A 19,838-nucleotide genomic window follows, 5' to 3' on the forward strand; every position below is an offset into this window, starting at 1 on the left:
ACGTGGCGGGCGCCTGTAGTCCCAGCTACTCCGGAGGCTGAGGCAGGAGAATGGCCTGAAAAAACCCGGGAGGCGGAGCTTGCAGTGAGCTGAGATCCGGCCACTGCACTCCAGCCTGGGCAACAGAGCGAGACTCTGTCTCAAAAAAAAAAAAAAAATTTAGAACAAAGGAAATTATAGAAAAGAGCATTATATCCCATGCTTCCTTTGTTAAACAATCACATGACCTATCCTATTCCCTTCTATACCTAGGCTGCCAGAAACTCAGAGCTAACTTTTGAACTCAATTACAATCATTATCTTCACCATAGATTTTTCTGGTATAATTCCATTCATACTTCTTTAAGTCATCCTTTATTTCTCATTTAAATGAACTTAAGTTTTATTGCATCTGTGTCTTTTACAAGATATGGCTCCTTTTATAAAAAAAATTTGAAAGTTTTTGAAAGTAAGCATACTTTGGCTTACTTTAAGCTTTAAGCTACAGGTGGCTCACGCCAGTAATCCCAGAACCTTGGGAGGCCAAGGAGGGTGGATCACTTGAGGTCAGGAGTTCGAGACCAGCCTGACCAACATGGTGAAACCCTGTCTCTACTAAAAATACAAAAATTAGCCAGGTGCGGTGGCAGGTGCCTGAAATCCCAGCTACTTGGGAGGCTAAGGCAAGAGAATCACTTGAACTCAGGAGTTGGAGGTTGCAGTGAGCCAAGATCCCATCACTGCATTCCAGCCTAGGTGAGAGAGCGAGACTCTGTCTCAAAATAAAATAGAATAAAATAAAATGAAATAAAATAAAGTACATTTAATGGACATACATTTAATAGACAGTAAGGGTAGATTTGGGAACTTAAAATTCTTGCTAACGGTTAACCCCACCTGGGTTAGTAGCATCTGGATTGCCTTTACAGGCTCCTAACTAGCATTTCCACATCCTTTCTTATGCCTTCCATTTACACCCAACTCCATTTATTCTCCTCCACATTCAGATTAGTGTTTTAAAAATAAAAATAATTTTTATACCTCTCCCCTTTTCCCCTGCTTACAGCACTTCAAAGGCATCCTCCTGTTGCTCACAGAATAAGGACCAAATCCCTTACTGTGGCCTACAAAGCCCAGCCAATCTGACCCCAACCTGTCTCCTCAGCCTCATTTGGCTCACTTTCCAGCCTATTCTCTATGCTTAAACTTCTTCAAACATTTTAAGCACCCTTTCAGCCCCAGACTTTTGCATCTGCTATTGTCTCTCTCCGCTGCCCTTGTCTAGTTAATTCTTACTGTGCCTTCAGATCTCAGTTTATCCTTCACTTCCTCAAGGAAGCCATCCCTGTCTCTCCTAACCAGGACAGGTCCTCCTAATTCTCATAGCACTATGGAGCCCTCCTTTATAGAACCCAACAAAGCCATAACTGAACATTCGTTATTTGTTGTCTAATTAACATATGCCTACCTTATCAAATTGTAAGTCCACAAAAAAAGAATTTTTGTTTTTATCCACCACTGTATCCTAGTCTCAATAAATATTTGTTGAAAAAAATGAATGAGTAATAAACATCAATTCAGCTTATTTGTCTCCCTAACTATACTGTGAGAACCTGGATATTGTTTATGGAGGTAGCCCAGAACCTCAATGTTTCGCACAAAGTAGGTTTCAAATATTAGTTAAATATAAGGATGAAGGATGAAAAGAATGTTCCAATGCAATTCTCTTCCTCAGGCCTCTCTGGCCATAAGGAACAAAGGATGGAAAAAATTATACAAAGTAGGTAAATTGAAAGGTTTCTCAGCGGCAAGAACTCAAGCTAAACAGGATCTGGAATGATGCAGAAGGCAAAGCAAAATGGCAGCTGAGAGGAAAGAACAAGAGACAAAGAAAGGAGGGGTAAAGACAGACTGCAAAGAGAAAAGAGACTATCATCAAGAACCAGAGAGGAATAAAGAGAAAGCACACAAGTATGTGGGCCAGGATGACACAGCAAGGGGACATAAAGATCAAGAAAGCCAAAATATTACTTCCTATCATTCCTCTCACTGTTGAGTTTGAAATTGGAAGCAACTGTTCCACAGCATAGGATCTGGCAACATTTTTCTCATCAACAATGAATAGAAACTTGGAGGGACCAGGCCATGCAAGCGGAAAGAAAGGAGTATCAAGAGAATAGGACATAAGATCTCACTATCTTGATCACTACTGGGTGGATGCACCAGGGGTACGCACCTAACATAACAGTTGCCCAGGGGGTGGTGGGCAGTTAGCCCAGCATCTTAGATGCACTCAGTATTGGACAACACAACAGACCCTCCTCTGGAGAAGTCCAAGTGTGAGCCATATAGTATGTCTACGTGCACTCAACAGTATTAAGTGCCCTCCATGTACCAGGTACCATTCTAGGCATGGAGGACACTACAGTAAATATAACACGTCAAGCCAGGCTTCAAGTAGTTTACATTGCAGTGGAAGACAGATAATAACCAAATGCAAAATAATTTCATATTATAATGTCATGTACAAGAAAGGCTGATAATAAAACAGAAGAAGCAGATAACAGTATCAGGATGGGAAATTCCACCTTAGACAGGGTGGTCAGGGAAGGTTCTCTGAGGAGGTGACATTTGATAGAGGCCTAAACAAAGGAGGGAAGTAAGGACTAAACGAAGGAGGGAAGGTGCAGCCAGGTGCACAGCGAGTACAAAGGTTCTGAGGTTAGGTGGGTGTGAGGAAGAACAGGCCGGTCAGCGTGGCTGGGACACTGTGAGCAAAGGCAGAATGGTGTATGAACTGAGACCAGAAAGAAAGGGAGCAGGGGCCAGGTCCTGCAGAAGCTACTAGGCCTCAGTAAGGACTCTGAATTTCATTCTCAGTGACATGAGAAGCCACTGGTGAAGTGAGAGCAAGGGAATGATGAAAGAACAGAAGAGAATCCCACACCACTGCTCATGGGAATATGCAGAGGCCAGGAGGGGGCCAGGATGGCAAAGAGGACAGTCAGATGGTACCAGAGTCAGAACAAAAAGCCGAGAGAAAGAATCAGACACCAAGGCACTAAAGTAGAGCTGAGTAAAACAAGGACTGCTATAACCTGAACATCAGTGAGTTTCCACAAGAGGCTATGTGCTATCTTATCATCTTCCCCTATTCTTTATCTGCACTGTCCTTAGAGTAAGGCCCCATTTACCAAGTGACTTGAGAAAGGTACAGCCCAAGTTTCCTAGCACTGACTTTGGAATTCGTCACCAAGACAGCTAACTCACTTCCTGTTTGTTTTCTTCTTCTTATCCAGACAAGTGTTCTCATTTCTTCATCCCATTTCCACCTCAAGGCTTTATTTCCTCTGTCCTCTACACCTGGAATACCTTTCTTTTGATACCTCAACCCACTTATTTCTGCCCATTGATTAGAAAAAGGAGGCAGTGAATATCTAAAAAACACATTAAAAGAACCCTAGAAAATGGTTTTTAGGCTGGGTGCGGTGGTTCACACCTGTAATCCCAGCACTTTGGGAGGCCGAGGCGGGCGGATCACGAAGTCAGGAGATCGAGACCATCCTGGTTAACATGGTGAAACTCCATCTCTATTAAAAAAAAACACAAAAAATTAGCCGGGCATGTTGGCGGGCGCCTGTAGTCCCAGCTACTCAGGAGGCTGAGGCAGGAGAATGGCGTGAACCCAGGAGGCGGAGCTTGCAGTGAACCAAGATCACGCCACTGCATTCCAGCCTGGGCGACAGAGTGAGACTCTGTCTCAAAACAATAAAATAAAAATAAACATTTGCATTCACAAAATAAAATTATCAAGTACTTACTGGTAACTAATTTAATCAGTAACACCACAAACGAGGAAGAAATAAAAGGGACATCTTTACTTTTATGGGGTTCAATATAGCATTTCTGCCTTAAAAATGAATATAAATTTGCAGAATATTTTATTCCGTGGAATATCTGATTTTAATATGCTTCAATTTTCATTTCACACATCTTGAGGAATTTTAATTAAGGTGAGATTTTAACAAATAAAGGTTGCTAAAAATACTATGAGCACTTTTTTTCCTAAACGTGGGGAAAATTTGTAAATTCAGTTATTTCTTGATCTTTTCACAATACACTACTTCAAGTATGACCCTTTTTTTCCCTATATTCCACTAAACTGTAATGTTACCCCAAAAATGTGAGGACATAACGGAAAAAGGATTCAGAATAGTAAAATGTCGAAGCTATATTTTGATAATATTTCGACAGTGAATGTTATATCTTTTCAGATGTTTGACTTCATCCTCTCTGCCCAACTGTGTATAGTTTATCCACACACTAGAAATCAGCTCCCTGAGAACTTTTTAAAATATATTGTGGCCGGGCGCGGTGGCTCAAGCCTGTAATCCCAGCACTTTGGGAGGCCGAGACGGGCGGATCACGAGGTCAGGAGATCGAGACCATCCTGGCTAACACGGTGAAACCCCGTCTCTACTAAAAAAATACAAAAAACTAGCCGGGCGAGGTGGCGGGCGCCTGTAGTCCCAGCTACGCGGGAGGCTGAGGCGAGAGAATGGCGTAAACCCGGGAGGCGGAGCTTGCAGTGAGCTGAGATCCGGCCACTGCACTCCAGCCTGGGCGACAGACCGAGACTCCGTCTCAAAAAAAAAAAAATAAAATAAAAAAAAAAATATATATTGTTTCAGGAAATGGAGGAAGGGGAGGAGTCATTCAAAATAATCAGAAATCAGATTACTTTATTCTCTGCTATTAATAATTGAGAAGAAACATTCACTGTCTGAAGAGTAAAAAAGATAGAAATCTTTAATGGAAATTCTATTTGCCTTCCAGGATAATTATCCTCTACCAACCTAAATCCTCTCCACTGTCTACTACTAGGTAAGCCTTCACTTTCCATCTCCATGTAGTTGAATAAAGTAATTGGAATCTAGTCCTGTGGCATTTTGTGTACCATTCTTATGACACTTAGCCCACACAGCCTTGTACCATAATTATCTCTGAACACCAAGAAGGGAAAAGAACAGGATAGGATGAGGGGCCTGTGGCTCCAGAATGCTAATTCTACTCTGCTTTTAGTGAAAATTAGTGAGAGGAAGACAAATCTAGAGACAGTTGGGTAGTAGAAGCAAGATAACATATTGATTGGATTTGGATGTAATTTAATGAATTGGATGTAGATGGTAGAAGGAAAAAATAAAGACAAAGAGAAATCAAGAATGACCATAGGTTACTAGCCTGAGAATGTTGTACCATTAAATAAAATGAGGAAGGCTAGAGGAAGAATAGATTTGCCAAGCTAAGAAATCAAATGGTGGGCTAAACAATGGCCCCTCTAAGGATGTCCATGTCCTAATCCCCAGAATCTGTGAATATGTTACTACATGTAGTAAAGGGGATTTTGCACATATGATTAAGTATCCCGAGATGGGGACATTATCTATATTATCTGGTGGGACCAATGTAATCAATCGCATGGCTTCTTATAAGAGTAAGATAGGAGGATCAGGGTCAGGGATACTAATGAGAGTATGCAGAAGACAGAAGGATGGAAGCAGAAAGAAGAGAGGAATGAAGATGCTACACTGTTGGCTTTGAAGACAGAGCAAGGGGCCATGAGCCAGGGAATACAGGTGGCCTTTAGGAGCTAGAAAAGGCAAAAACAGGATTCTCTCCTAAAGTCTACTGATGGAATGCAGCCCTTCCAGTACCTTGATTTTAGCTCAGTGAAACTGCTTTCAGACTTTAGACCTCCAGAATTACAGGATAATAAATTCTTTTTCTTTTTTTTGAGACAGAGTCTCACTCTGTCACCAGGCTGGAGTGCAGCTCAGCACACTGCAACCTCTGCCTCCCAGGTTCAAGCAATTCTCCTCCCTCAGCCTCCCGAGTAGCTGAGACTACAGGTGCCCGCCACCATGCCCAGCTAATTTTTGTATTTTTAGTAGAGAGGGGTTTCACCATGTTGGCTCGGATGGTCTCAATCTCCTGATCTCATGATCCGCCCGCCTCGGCCTTCCAAAGTGCTGGGATTACAAGCGTGAGCCACCGCGCCCGGCCAAATTCATCTTGTTTTAAGCCACTAAATTTGTAGCTAATTTGTTATAACTGCAATAGGAAACTAAATGCAGACATTTTAGAGTTGAGAGGCCTATTAGATATCCAAGTAGAGATGCTGAATAGGCAGTCTAGAGTTCAGAAGAGAGGGCAGGACTACAGAAATAAAAGCCTAAGACTCTGTTTGAATCATGGACCCTCTTCTCCATATCACCTTAACACTGCATCCAAGAAAGCCCTCATGCACATTTACAATATTTTTTCATATAATTTCAAGATGTTCAAGAATACCCTATATTCATAGAACTCCCAGAACATTATATATAATGACAAAGCAGCCTATTCTAACCCTAATAAGATTGCTGCCTCCCTGCGGAGGAGGAAATCGAATATCGTTTCACTTAAAAAAAACTTAAAAACCCCTTTTCCACTTCTACTTATTAAAACAAAAAACAAAATGTCACAGAAATACCTTACATAAAAAGTTCAAATCCCCCACATAACCGTAGTGTTCCTCACCATCACCCTCTAACCTTTCTCCTCATACTTAAGGATTTGGTCATGGTCAATATGCCACTGATACCTTTTTAAATGTTTAAAATCTTGCTTTTTAAAATTAGTTTATGGTAACAGAAAGCTGCGGTTGCAACAACTGCAAAGTTTCAGAGTTCAGAGATTTGATAACTTGTATTAAAAATTCCATATTACTAGGCTAGATAAAAATAAAAAATAGCAGTTGGTTGATCAAAGAAATCTGTGTCAACAAATTTTAAAAAATGAAAACATTGTGGCCATAAAAAATTAAAATCATGGCTGGGCGTGGTGGCTCACGCCGATAATCCCAGCACTTTGGGAGGCCGAGGCGGGCGGATCACCTGAGGTCAAGAGTTCGAGACCAGCCTGACCAACATGGAGAAACCCCCGTCTCCACTAAAAATACAAAATTAGCTGGGGTGGTGGTGCATGCCTGTAATCCCAGCTACTGGGAAGGCTGAGACAGGAGAATTGCTTACACCTGGGAGGCAGAGGTTACGGTGAACCGAGATTGCACCACTGCACTCCAGCCTGGGCAACAAGAACGAAACTCCGTCTCAAAAAGAAAAAAAAAAAATTAAAATCACTGTAGCATCTTCAAAGCCAAGTATTTGGATTTTAGGACAAATGTATTCCCAATGAAGTTATTTTTATTTCTGAAACAGCGGGCTAATATGAAAGACCTCAAGGAAACAGTAGCATAAAGAAGAAAAAAAATGCACTTGTGTCTCACATTCTTTTTATCCAGAAGCTGCTAAGTGTCATACAAAGAAAAATATGTTAACCCATTTAAAGAGGTCCAATAAACAACTAGTTCCAAAATAGGCCTATTTTAAACTTCTAAAAAACAGGTTGCAGAGAAAGAAATAAAACTAATGTTGACTGGGCGTTGTGGCTCATGCCTGTAATCCAAGCACTTTGGGAGGCCGAGGCAGGCAGATCACCTGAGGTCAGGAGTTTGAGACCAGCCTGACTAACATGGAGAAACCCCGTGTCTACTAAAAATACAAAATTAGCCGGGCGTGGTGGCGCATGCCTGTAATCCCAGCTACTCGGGAGGCTGAGGCAGGAGAATCACTTGAACCCAGGAGGCGGAGGTTGTGGTGAGCCAACATCATGCTATTGCACTCCAGCCTGGGCAACAACTGAGGTTGTTTGTAACCACAGCATTAACAACAAAATATGACAGGTACTGGTGTCTAACAAATAAGAATGTATGACTTATTAGTGTTTACCCTCTTCAAGTCAAATTTTTCTGGTGGCTTGCTAAGAAGACCTGATGAAAAAAATACTTGGCCCAAGTATTCCAAAACTAGAACAAAGAATTTTGAACCTGAAAAGAAACTTGACAGGAGTTAGCAAACTTTTTCTGTAAAGAGTTAGACAGTAAGTATTTTAGGCTTGCAGACCACATGGAATTTGTTGCAATGACTCAACTCTGCAGATGTAGGACAAAAGCAGCTACAGACAATAAAACTTTATTCACAAAAACAGTCAGTGAGCCTGGGCTCGGGGTCTAAATCTTTCATACTGTCAATGAAGAATCTGAGAGATTAAATCAAGGTCATACAGCAGGCTAGTGGGAGGCTGAGCATTAGAAAGCATGTCTTCTGAATCTAGTCCTCTAGAACAAGTTCTGTTGGGTCACAAGATGGATATGAAATGCACACAATAAATAAAGCAGGGAATGCTAAAGATAGGTTTTGATTATGTTAAACAGCTTTCAACAGTTTGGTTATAAATGAGGATTTGGGGTTTTGATTATGTTAAACAGCTTTCAACAGTTTGGTTATAAATGAGGATTTGCTTTTCGAGTGATTATAGTTTTCATGAAAAGAAGTAAATGTCATGAGACCAAACAGGTAAACAAATGATAAATTAGCCAGTGTTTTGAAAAACGATCTTCAGAGGAAACACAATTATATACTCCTACTACCATTTTCTTGAATAGTTTATCAATCATTTCTTTTATTAACAGGATGGCATTTGCTATGATCATTATAGTAATTCATTTTAGGGAAAAATAGGTTTTTAAAATACTATAATATGAACAACAAATATACTGGACCAGTAGCCAATTATTTCTCCCAGTATTTTGAATTTATTTTTCTTTAATTTTGAAAGTAATAAACATTCATTGTAAGTAACTGAAACAACACAGAAGCATAAAGTGACACATTCCAGGCCCTCCTCAATTCCACTCCTCAAAGTATTAGCCACACATTACTTTTTAACATGACTGATTTGTTCAGAACGGTGCAGTAAAGCTATTTCCTCTGAGCCACTTTAACAACAAAGAGGAATATAGAGTTCCCCTGGCCAGATATCCCATGGATATCATGTTTTGAAAAGTAACAAAGGGGTTTGGGGTGGTACATGGCATAGAAATGAGAAAAGCAAGCTGCTCATTCAGAGTCTGAACATGAACGAGGGGTTTGAGCCCAGCACTGTAACCAGCTGAGTGAGGCTCTTCTTTATAAAAACACCTTGATAATTCTTCTGTAGAATGTAGAAAAACTTCAAAAATGGGTTAAGAGTATCCCTACCTCCTCTTGCTCTCTCTCTCTCTCTCTTTTTTTTTTTTTTTTAACTTGGGCTGGTTTACTCATAAAAACACTGATTTTTTTTTTTTTTTTAAAGAGAGAGGGTCTCACTCTGTTGCCCAGGCTGGATTCAAACTCGTGGGCTCAAGCAATCTTCCCACTTCAGCATCCTGTGTAGCTGGGACTAGAGGCACATACTATCCAATCCAACTCTGATTATCTTAATCAGTTTTTTTCTTTAAGCCATATTTGACATATCTGAGTGACATCAGAAAAAATGGCAGGGTTAAGACCTCCAAAAGTCTATCCCTCCATAAAAGCAATAAAAACCTGATAGAAACTGGCAGAATCAACTTTTCAGAACTCTAGAAACTAACCAAAAGCTTGTAGCGACTAGTGAAACACTGAATCCAGAAAAACTAGCTGGATTTTGGTTAGAATATCGAGCTTTGTGGCATTTTAACTTACCCTGGTCCCCTCCCTCTCCCCCAGCTCAGTGGGAACCTTAAAAATGTTAGCCTGCATTCCTGCTACCAATATCAGGACCAGAGGGAGCAAAACGAACCTTATTCGCAAAGAACTGTAATAATTTGTCTTGACCTGTCTGGTTTCTCCCTGGAGAGGACTTTCTTCTATCTTACCTAATTTGGAACTATCAGTGCAAAAATGGCTAGCTAGAGGGCACTTGCTGAAAACATTGACAAGCAAATATATTAGTTGCTGCTGCACGAGGATAAGAGTTGGGGCAAACAATAAACTAACCAAAAAGGTTGGGAAGATAGGCTAGGGAATGAGATGCTTTGAGGAATACAGGCTTCGAATAGGTCCCACATATTCCTGGGAATCTAGAAGGCCAACTGCATTACCAGGGTGGGCATATGCTCAGAAAAGACCTGAGAAGGCCTTAAGCTGCCACCTCTGGCTAACCGTCAGAATATGCACAAAGAAGTAAAGGTAACACAGAGTTGTAAACTGCCTGTCTGAGTATTGAAGGTGTGTCAAAACACAACAGAGCCCATCTGCATAAGCTGGGAGGTTCTTTTTGGTTCTGGGCATAAAACAAAACAAAACAAAACAAAAACCTCTGTCCAATCACTAGCTGACCGCTAAGCTAATGAAATTGAAACTTCAGTGTCATGCATGACAAAGAACATAGGATTTACAAAATTAGTTCAGAGAAGTCACTAAACAACAACAACCATAACAAGCAGCAATAACAAACCCTGGGGAGGGAGAAGAATCTGATTTCCAAAGCTGTTACATTATAATATTCAAAATGTTCAATTTTCAACTTTTAAATACGAGGTATGCAAATAAATAAGAAATATGGCCCATACACAGAAAAAAAAGTAATCAATACAAACTGTTCTTTCTGAGGAAGCCCAGACACTGGATTTACTCGACAAAGACTTTATACTTCTGTATTGTTGTTTTGGGAGCTCTTTATGTATTCTACATTCAAATCTTTTGTTGGATATATGATTTGAAAATATTTTCTCCTATTCTGTAGCTTATCTTTTTATTCTATTTAACAGTGCCTTTAGCTCTTTGAACATATTTAAACAACCCAATTTTTAAATGTGCAAATATTTGAACATTCTTCCCCAAAGATGACATATGGATGGCAATTAACCATATGAAAAGATGGTCAATATCAGTAGCCAAAAGGAAAATGCAAATTAAAATTACAATGAAATATGACTATACCTCTATTAAAATGGCTAAAAACAAACAAACAAACAAACAAAAACTAGAAAAATCTAGCAGCATCAAGGGCTGGTGAGAACACAGAGCAATGAGAACTCTCATACATTACTGGTGAAAACACGTAACAGGATAGTCACTCTGGAAAACAGTTCGGAAATTTATTATAAAGTTAAACATATATTTACCATATGACCCAGCAAACCTGTACACAAATGTTTATAGCAGCTTATTCATAATCACTAAACACTGAAAACAATCTAAATATCCTTTATCAGGAAAATGCATAAACAAACTGGTACACTCACACAATAGACTACTACTCAGCAGTAAAACAGATCAAACTACTGATACAGTAACAGAATGAGTGAATGTCCAAGGCATTCTCCTGAGTAAAGGAAACCAGTCTCAGAGGTTATATATTAATACTTTATGAATTCATTTATTTAATATTCTAGAAAAGGCAAAATTATAGAGACAGAGAGCAGATCATTGGTTGCCAATGGAAAGGCGTGTAGAGAAGGTCTGACTACAAAGGGCAGCAAAGGGAATTTCCAGGTGAAGGAACTGTTCTGTATGGTGACTACAGTAGTTGTAGTCTTGTGACTACAAGAAACTACATGTGTAATAAAATTCATAGAACTGTTCACCAAAAAGAAGCCAAGTTTACTGTATGTACATTTAAAGATTAAAGAAGAAAAGACTACAGGGACTCAAATCTCAGCTGCACTTAACTTCTCTTTCTGTCATTTTTCTCATTTTAAGAACAGGATGACAAAAGAACCTGCCTTCCAGGATTGTTAGGAAAATTACATGAGTTCCTGACATATATTTAGTATAAATAAATGATTGGTAAATATTTTGTTCAGATATGCTAAAAAGTTGGTACTTTAAAAGAAAAGTCTACTGCAGGAATAAGAAAACTGGGGACTCAACTAAAACAGGGGAAAAAAGAATATTGGAAGTAAAACCCCAATTCTTCATTAACTTCATTAAACATCCATTGGAAAGCTATGAGGTGAGCAATACCAAATTACATTCTACAAGGTTGGCAAAACCCATGTGCTCAAGGAGCTATTGAAAGGTTTGTTCTAAATGCTACATAAGTACTCGTCATTAAATTTAACACTAATAGCAAATGCGCTGTAATTAAGGTTTAATACTAAATGTTCAGTGTCACTGTCCCTTTCCTGAAGAGGCTGTCAAATGGTAACCACCTTTTTCCAAGTTACGAAACATTAGCAACACTGGACTTGTCCCTCATGTTGAGGCCCTGCATCCCATGTCACTAACCCAGTAGATTCCTTCTCAACTATCTTTATCATCCACTCTTCCGCATCACTCCTTACAATTTTCAGGGTTTGGGGTTTTAAAAACCAGCAGCTGCTGCAATCACTCCTAATGACGACTTCTATCTTTTTAGTGTCTCCCTCCTTACCTGAACATGAACTTTCTTTGGCCAAATACCCAAAACTACATTTAAGCTTCAAAATCCAATTTAATCAGGACCCAAGGTGGCGCTGCCCTCATGAACCCAACAAGCCACTCACATACGGGCGCCAACACTTAGGCTCTGCTTTCCCAGGGTTCCTGGCTCTAGACCCGTCGGGCAGGTGTGCGCCCGCGGGGCCTGAGGAAGGGCATAGTGTTCAGGAGTTCGAGGCCTTGCGAGGCCCCTTTGCTGACTTTGAGGACAGTCGGGAAGGCCTCTGGGCACTGGATTTGACATCCATGAACTGTGCAGCAGCCCAAAGCCTGGGTCGGTTGTATTGACACCAAATGGCAAACATCTAAAGCGCTCAGGAGTAACAAAGAAACAGGAAAACGTGAAGTTTTGCATATTAGCATGCATGGTTTCCCCTCCACAGGGTGCGCCATGAGCAGAGGAGGGATTTGCCTTCCAACCTTGTGTACATAAGAGTTCCAGTTAGACAGGCCGAGTGCGGTGGCTCAAGCCTGTAATCCCAGCACTTTGGGAGGCTGAGACGGGCGGATCACGAGGTCAGGAGATCGAGACCATCTTGGCTAACACAGTGAAACCCCGTCTCTACTAAAAAATACAAAAAAAAAAAAATTAGCCGGGCGAGGCGGCGGGCGCCTGTAGTCCCAGCTACTCAAGAGGCTGAGGCAGGAGAATGGCGTGAACCCGGGAGGCGGAGCTTGCAGTGAGCTGAGATCCGGCCACTGCACTCCAGCCTGGGGGACAGAGCAAGACTCCGTCTCAAAAAAAAGAAAAAAAAAAAAAGAGTTCCAGTTAGAATGCAATGTAATCGAACTAAAAATAAAGACTACATTAAACCGTCTTTATTTATTTTATTATTATTATTATTATTATTATTATTTAGACAGTGTTTTGCTCTTATTGCCCAGGCTGGAGTGCAATGGCACGATCTCATTGCAACCTCCACCTCCCAGGTTCAAGTGATTTTCCTGCCTCAGCCTCCCGAATAGCTGGGATTACAGGCATGCACCACCACACCCAGCTAATTTTTGTATTTTTTAGTAGAGATGGGGTTTCACCATGTTGGCCAGGCTGGTCTTGAACTCCTGACCTCAAGTGATCCACCCACCTCAGCCTCCCAAAGCGCTGGAATTACAGGCATGAGCCACCGTGCCTGGCCTAAAACATCTTTTAAAAACCTCAAGACTGTCCTATTTGACAGCTATGTACTGAGAACATGTATCAAGCACTAGTCTGAGTTATGAGAGATATGAACAAAGTAAGCCTCTTCCCTCAGGAAACTCACATTGCTGAAAGTCAGAGTGGTCAGTTTATTCCTGGAGCCTACCAACTTTACCCTCTTTCCATTCTGAGAAACCTCAAGGTACTCCCCACAGGCTCTAGGTCCCATCAGACAGAAGCAATTGCAGGCATTTCTAGTATGTAGGTGAGCATGTGGGTACCACAAGACTCCGCCATCTTGCCCCAAAGGGACCTGGGATGGATCTGAAAAGGCAGCTCTCTACGGGTTTGCCATAGACCTCCATTGTAAATGGGCATAAGAACCCTGCTGCAAAAGGCCATCCTGTGCAGAACTGTGGCTGACCAACCTACTTAGAGACTCTTTCTTGGGGAGGCTGACTGTGAGAAAAACAAAAGACAGCCAATTATTTAGTACCTTAGAAGCCATGGAAGCAGACATCAATAAACCATAGTGTCACTAACCATAAGGAGCAACGTCATTCCAACTTATTAAAAACTGTTCTCCAGAGTAGCTATTTGCTGTCAGTTTTTTAGAGTTACTCTCATTTTCAAATACTTTCTGAAACTGCTTCCTGCGTCTTTCTTTTTTATTTTTTTAGACATCTTGCTCTGTCACCCGCTGGGGCTAGAGTGCAGTGGCACAATCTCGGCTCACTGCAGCCTCCACCTCCTGGGTTCAAGCAATTCTCATACTTCAGCCTCCCGAGTAGCTGGAATTACAAGTGCACACCACCATGCCCAGCTAATTTTTGTATTTTTTAGTAGAGATGGGGTTTCGCCATGTTGGCCAGGCTGGTCTTGAACTCCTGACCTCAAGTGATTCACCCACCTCGGCCTCCCAAAGTGCTGGGATAAGAGGTGTGAGCCACCGTGCCTGGCCATATTTTCTGTGTCTTTCAACTTACGTGTGTATCCTTCCAATAAGCCTCCATCAGCTAAAGTGAGCATGCCTGTTTCTTGCAAGCTGAAAGAACATCATGAACACATACAGTGCTTTCCAGTTACTTCAATGATAACTCACTACACAATTCTTTATGTGGAGCCTACTTAGACTATAAAATAATATAGGAGTTGACTGAAATCCATGTATAAAATTCATGGTGGGACTAAAAAGTTTCTGCAAAGCAAAGGAAACCATAAAAGGAAACCCAAGGAATGGGGGGAAATATTTGCAAACCATATATCTGATAAAGGGTTAATATCCAAAATATATAAGGAACTCATATTACTCAACAGCAAAAGAAACCCCAGATTTTAAAATGGGCAAAGGATCTGAATAGACATTTTTTCAAAGAAGGTATATAAATGTCCAATGGGTATATGAAAAGGTACTCATGGCCAGGCGTAGTGGCTCAAGCCTGTAATCCCAGAACTTTGGGAGGCCGAGACGGGCGGATCACGAGGTCAGGAGATCGAGACCATCCTGGCTAACACAGTGAAACCTCGTCTCTACTAAAAAATACAAAAAAACTAGCCGGGCGAGGTGGCAGGCGCCTGTAGTCCCAGCTACTCAGGAGGCTGAGGCAGAAGAATGGTGTAAACCCGGGAGGCGGAGCTTGCAGAGAGCTGAGATCCGGCCACTGCACTCCAGCCTGGGTGACAGAGCGAGACTCCGTCTCAAAAAAAAAAAAAAAAAAAAAAGAAAAGGTACTCATTACTAACTACCAGGGAAATGTAAATCAAAACCACAATCAGATATCATCTCACACTTGTTAGGATGGGTATTATCAAAAAATCAGCCAGAGGCTGGGCATGATGGCTCACTCCTGTAATCCCAGCACTTTGGGAGGCCGAGGCAGGAGGATCACTCGAGCCCAGATGTTCTAGGCCAGCCTGGGCAACACACTGAGACCCAATCTCTACAAAAAATTTAAAAATTAGCTGGGTATGGTGGCACATACCTGTAGTCCCAGCTACCTGGAAGGCTGAGGTGGGAGGATTTCTTGAGCCCGGGAGGTCAAGGCTATAGTGAGCAGAGATGACACCGCTGCACTTCAGCCTGGGTGACAGAGCAAGACCCTGTCTCAGAAAGAAAGTCAGCTGGGCATGGTGGCTCATGTCTGTAATCCCAGCACTTTGGGAGGCTGAGGCAGGAGGATAACTTGAGGCCAGAGTTCAAGACCAGCCTGGTCAACATAGCGAAACCCTGTCTTTACAAAAAAAAAAAAAGAAAAAAAGACTGGTGGTGCACATCTGTAGTCCTAGCTACTTGGGAGGCTGAAGCAAGAGGATTCCTTGAGCCCAGTGGCTTAAGGCTGCAGTGAGCTATGATCACACCACCACACTCCAGGCTGGGCAACACAGTAAGACCCTGTTGCACCAAACAAAGAAAAAAAAAAAGTCAAAAGATATGTGTTGGCGAGGATGTGAAGAAAAGGGAACTCTTACATGTTGTTGATGGGTGCGTTGGTATAGCCATTATAGAAAACAGTATGGAGGTTCCTCAAAAAAATGAAAAATAGAACTACCATTCAGCAATGCCACTTCTGGAAATAAATCAAAGGAAATAAATCACTCTCCCCCCCTTTTTTTTTTTTTTAGACTCTCACTCTGTTGCCCAGGCTGGAGTGCAGTGGTGGGATCTTGGTTCACTGCAACCTCCACCTCCCGCGTTCAAGTGATTCTCATGCCTTGGCCTGCTGAGTAGCTAGGACTACAGGTGCACACCACAACACCTGGCTAATTTTTGTATTTTTAGTAGAGACGGGGTTTCACCATATTGACCAGGCTGGTCTCGAACTCCTGACCTTAAGTGATCCACCCACCTTGTCCTCCCAAAGTGCTGGGATTACAGGTATGATTCACTGCACCTGGCCAATAAATCCCTATCTCAAAGAGATGTCTGCACTCCCACGTTCACTGCAGCATTATTCACAATAGCCAAGATACATAAACAACCTAAGTCTGATGATGAATGAATGGATAAACAAAATGTGGTGTGTGTGTATATACATATATATAAATGCATATATGTGTACACACACAGTGGAATTTTATTCAGTCTTTAAAAAGAAGGAAATCCAGCCTGGGCAACACAGTGAGACTGCATCTCTACAAAAAAATTATTATAATAATTAGCTTGGCATGGTGGTGAGCGCCTATAGTCCCAGCTTCTTGAAATACTAAGATAGGAGGATCACTTGAGCCCGAGAGGTCAAGGATGCAGTGAGCCATGATCATGCCACTGCACTCCAGCCTGGGTGACACAGCAAGATCCTGTTTAGCGAAAAAAAAGGAGCAAATCCTGCCACTTGTGACAACATGGATGAACCTGGAGGACATTATGCTAAGTGAAATAAGCCAGACACAGAAAGACTAATGCTGCATGATCTCATTTATATGTGGAATCTAAAAAAGTCAAACTCATAGAAGCAGAGAATAAGCTAGGCACAGTGGCTCACGTCTGTAATCTCAGCTCTTTGGAGGCCAAAGTGGGAGGATCACTTGAGACCAGGAATTCGAGGCCAGCCTGGGCAAAAGAGCAAGACCCTATCTCTACAAAAAGTTTTTTAAAATAAAAAATGAGCAGGGCATGTCCCTGTAGTCCCAGCTACTCAGGAGGTTGAGGTGGGAAGACCATTTGAGCCTGGGAGGTCAAGGCTTCAGTGAACCATGATTGTGCCACTGCATTATGGCCTGGGCAACAGAGTGAGACCCTGTTTGGAAAAAAAAAAAAAAGAACCAGAGAGCAGAAAGGTGGTTACCAGGAGTTGTGAGGGTAGGGGAAATGGGGAGGTGTTCAAAGGTCTAAACTTTTAGTCATAAGATGAATAAGTTCTCGAGACCAAGTACATAGCATGGTGACTATAATTAATAATAACGTATTATATTTAAAATTTGCTATGGGAGTAGAACTTAAGTATTCTCACTATAAGAAACAAGAAAAAAAGGTAGCTATGTGAGGTGATGGATACTTTAATTAGCTTGATTGTGGCAATCATTTCACAATATATACATATATAAAAACATCATGTTGTACATCTTGAATATATTCAATTTTCATTAGTGAATTATATCTCAACAAAGCTGAAAAAGGGGGAAAAAGAAAAATGCATGGTAGATTCTGTTTATTCTGTTTGAATAAAAGTTATCACAACATGAATTACTTAAAATGGAAAAACTAACGGTTCAAATTATAAGAAATCACACTGAAACCAATCAACATCATAACATCATATTTTTGTTTTGAGACGGAGTCTCGCTCTGTCGCCCAGGCTGGAGTGCAGCGGCGCGATCTCCACTGACTGCAAGCTCCGCCTCCCAGGTTCACGCCATTCTCCTGCCTCATCCTCCCGAGTAGCTGGGGCTATAGGCGCCCACCACTATGACTGGCTAAATTTTTGTATTTTCTTAGTACAGACGAGGTTTCACTGTGTTAGCCAGGATGATCTCGATCTCCTGACCTCGTGATCCACCCGCCTGGGCCTCCCAAAGTGCTGGGATTACAGGCGTAAGCCACCGTGCCCGGCCAACATCATATTTTTAAATACGATACTAGGGCAGTGATTCTCACCTTAAGTACAACTTTAAAAATCCAGTTCCTCAGCACCTATTACAGAAGTAATGAATCTGGAAATCTGAGGGTGGGGTCATGAGCACGTCTTTTTTAAAGTTTCAAAGTTGATTCTGATGTCCTGCCAAGAGTTGAGAAGCCTGGCCCTACAGTAGAGATAACTGAGGGCCTTGTTACTCAAAATGTGGCCCAGGGACCACCAGCAGCAGCATCACCAGTGCCTTGTGAGAAATGCAGAGTCGCCGGGCGCGGTGGCTCACGCCTGTAATCCCTGCACTTTGGGAGGCCGAGGCGGGTGGATCACGAGGTCAGGAGATCGAGACCATCCTGGCTAACACGGTGAAACCCCATCTCTACTAAAATTACAAAAAATTAGCCGGGCGCGGTGGCGGGTGCCTGTAGTCCCAGCTACTTGGGAGGCTGAGGCAGGAGAATGGCGTGAACCCGGGAGGCGGAGCTTGCAGTGAGTGGAAATCGCGCCACTGCACTCCAGCCTGGGCGACAGAGTGAGACTCTGCCTCAAAAATAAGAAAAAAAGAAAAAGAAATGCAGAGTCGGCCAGGCATGGTGGCTTACACCTGTAATCCCAGCACTTTGGGAGGCCCAGGTGAGTGGATCACATGAGGTCAGCAGTTTGAGATCAGCCTGGCCAACATGGAGGAACCCCGTTTCTACTAAAAATACAAAAAATTAGCCAGCGTGGTGGCGGGTGCCTGTAGTCCCAGTTACTCAGGAGGCTGAGGCAGGAGAATGGCGTGAACCCAGGAGGCGGAGCTTGCAGTGAGCTGAGATCTGGCCACTGCACTCCAGCCTGGGCGACAGAGCGAGACTCCATCTCAACAAACAAACAAACAAACAAACAAACAAAAAATTAGCCGGGTGTAGTGGTGAGCGCCTGTAATCCCAGCTACTTGGGAGGCTGAACCATGGGAATCGCTTGAACTTGGGAGGCGGAGGTTGCAGTGAGCCGGGATCATGTGACTGCACTCCAGCTTGGGCAACCAGGGGGACTGTCTGAAAAAAAAAAAAAGAGAGAAATGCAGAGTCTCAGCTCTACCCAAAACCTACTACATCATATCTGCATTTGAACAAGATCTCCAGGTGATCTGTAGACAGATCAAAGTCTGAGGAGCACTCTTTAGAGTTCCCATTGCTACAGAGGTGTTAGAAATACCAAACCACATTACAAAGTTGAATACCTCATGAAACTTTCTATGAAGGAGAAACAGGAATGGAACAAGGTGGGAGATAAAATGTTACTTGTGATATAAAAGAATGTCACGTTATGAAGCATCTAATTAAGAGTAATATTCAAATATAAGTCTGCATACTTTATTTATTTATTTTAGAGATAAGGTCTCACTCTGTCACCCAGGCTGGAGTGCAGTGGCGCAATCATGACTCACTGCAGCCTCAAACACCTGGGCTCAAGCAATCCTCCTCCCTCAGCCTCCTGAGTAGCTGGGACTACAGGCACACACCACTGCGCCCAGCTAATTTATTTTTTATAAAGACAGGGTCTTGCTTTGTTGCCCAGGCCGTGCACATTTTAAAACTTGCAATAACATTCCTTATTCCAAATGAATCCCACTTCCAGATGCTCCCTCCACTGGCAATAGTTACACTTTCACTGAGAGAAACGAATCTACCTTGTAATCTCCAGGTAGCCTCAGTAGTGCCCACTGAGCTAGTGTGTATGTTGAGGGGAATCCTTGTGAAGGAATGAAGAAACAAAGGGTGTGGTGGCAAGATAAGACAGGATCATTTACATGGGTGACCCTATGCTGGGGGCCTTCGAGTG

At 42.2% G+C, this 19,838-nt stretch overlaps 1 protein-coding gene across 9 annotated transcripts in view; it reads right to left on the reverse strand.

Moving 5' to 3' along the window:
* Positions 1-19,838, reverse strand: part of SH3D19 (SH3 domain containing 19) — a 199,023-nt gene that overhangs the window by 167,032 nt on the left and 12,153 nt on the right. The window lies entirely within an intron of this gene.

The sequence above is a fragment of the Trachypithecus francoisi genome, unplaced genomic scaffold, assembly GCF_009764315.1.
Source record: "Trachypithecus francoisi isolate TF-2019V2 unplaced genomic scaffold, Tfra_2.0 Lachesis_group1, whole genome shotgun sequence".
In the NCBI taxonomy this organism is placed as follows: Eukaryota; Metazoa; Chordata; class Mammalia; order Primates; family Cercopithecidae; genus Trachypithecus; species Trachypithecus francoisi.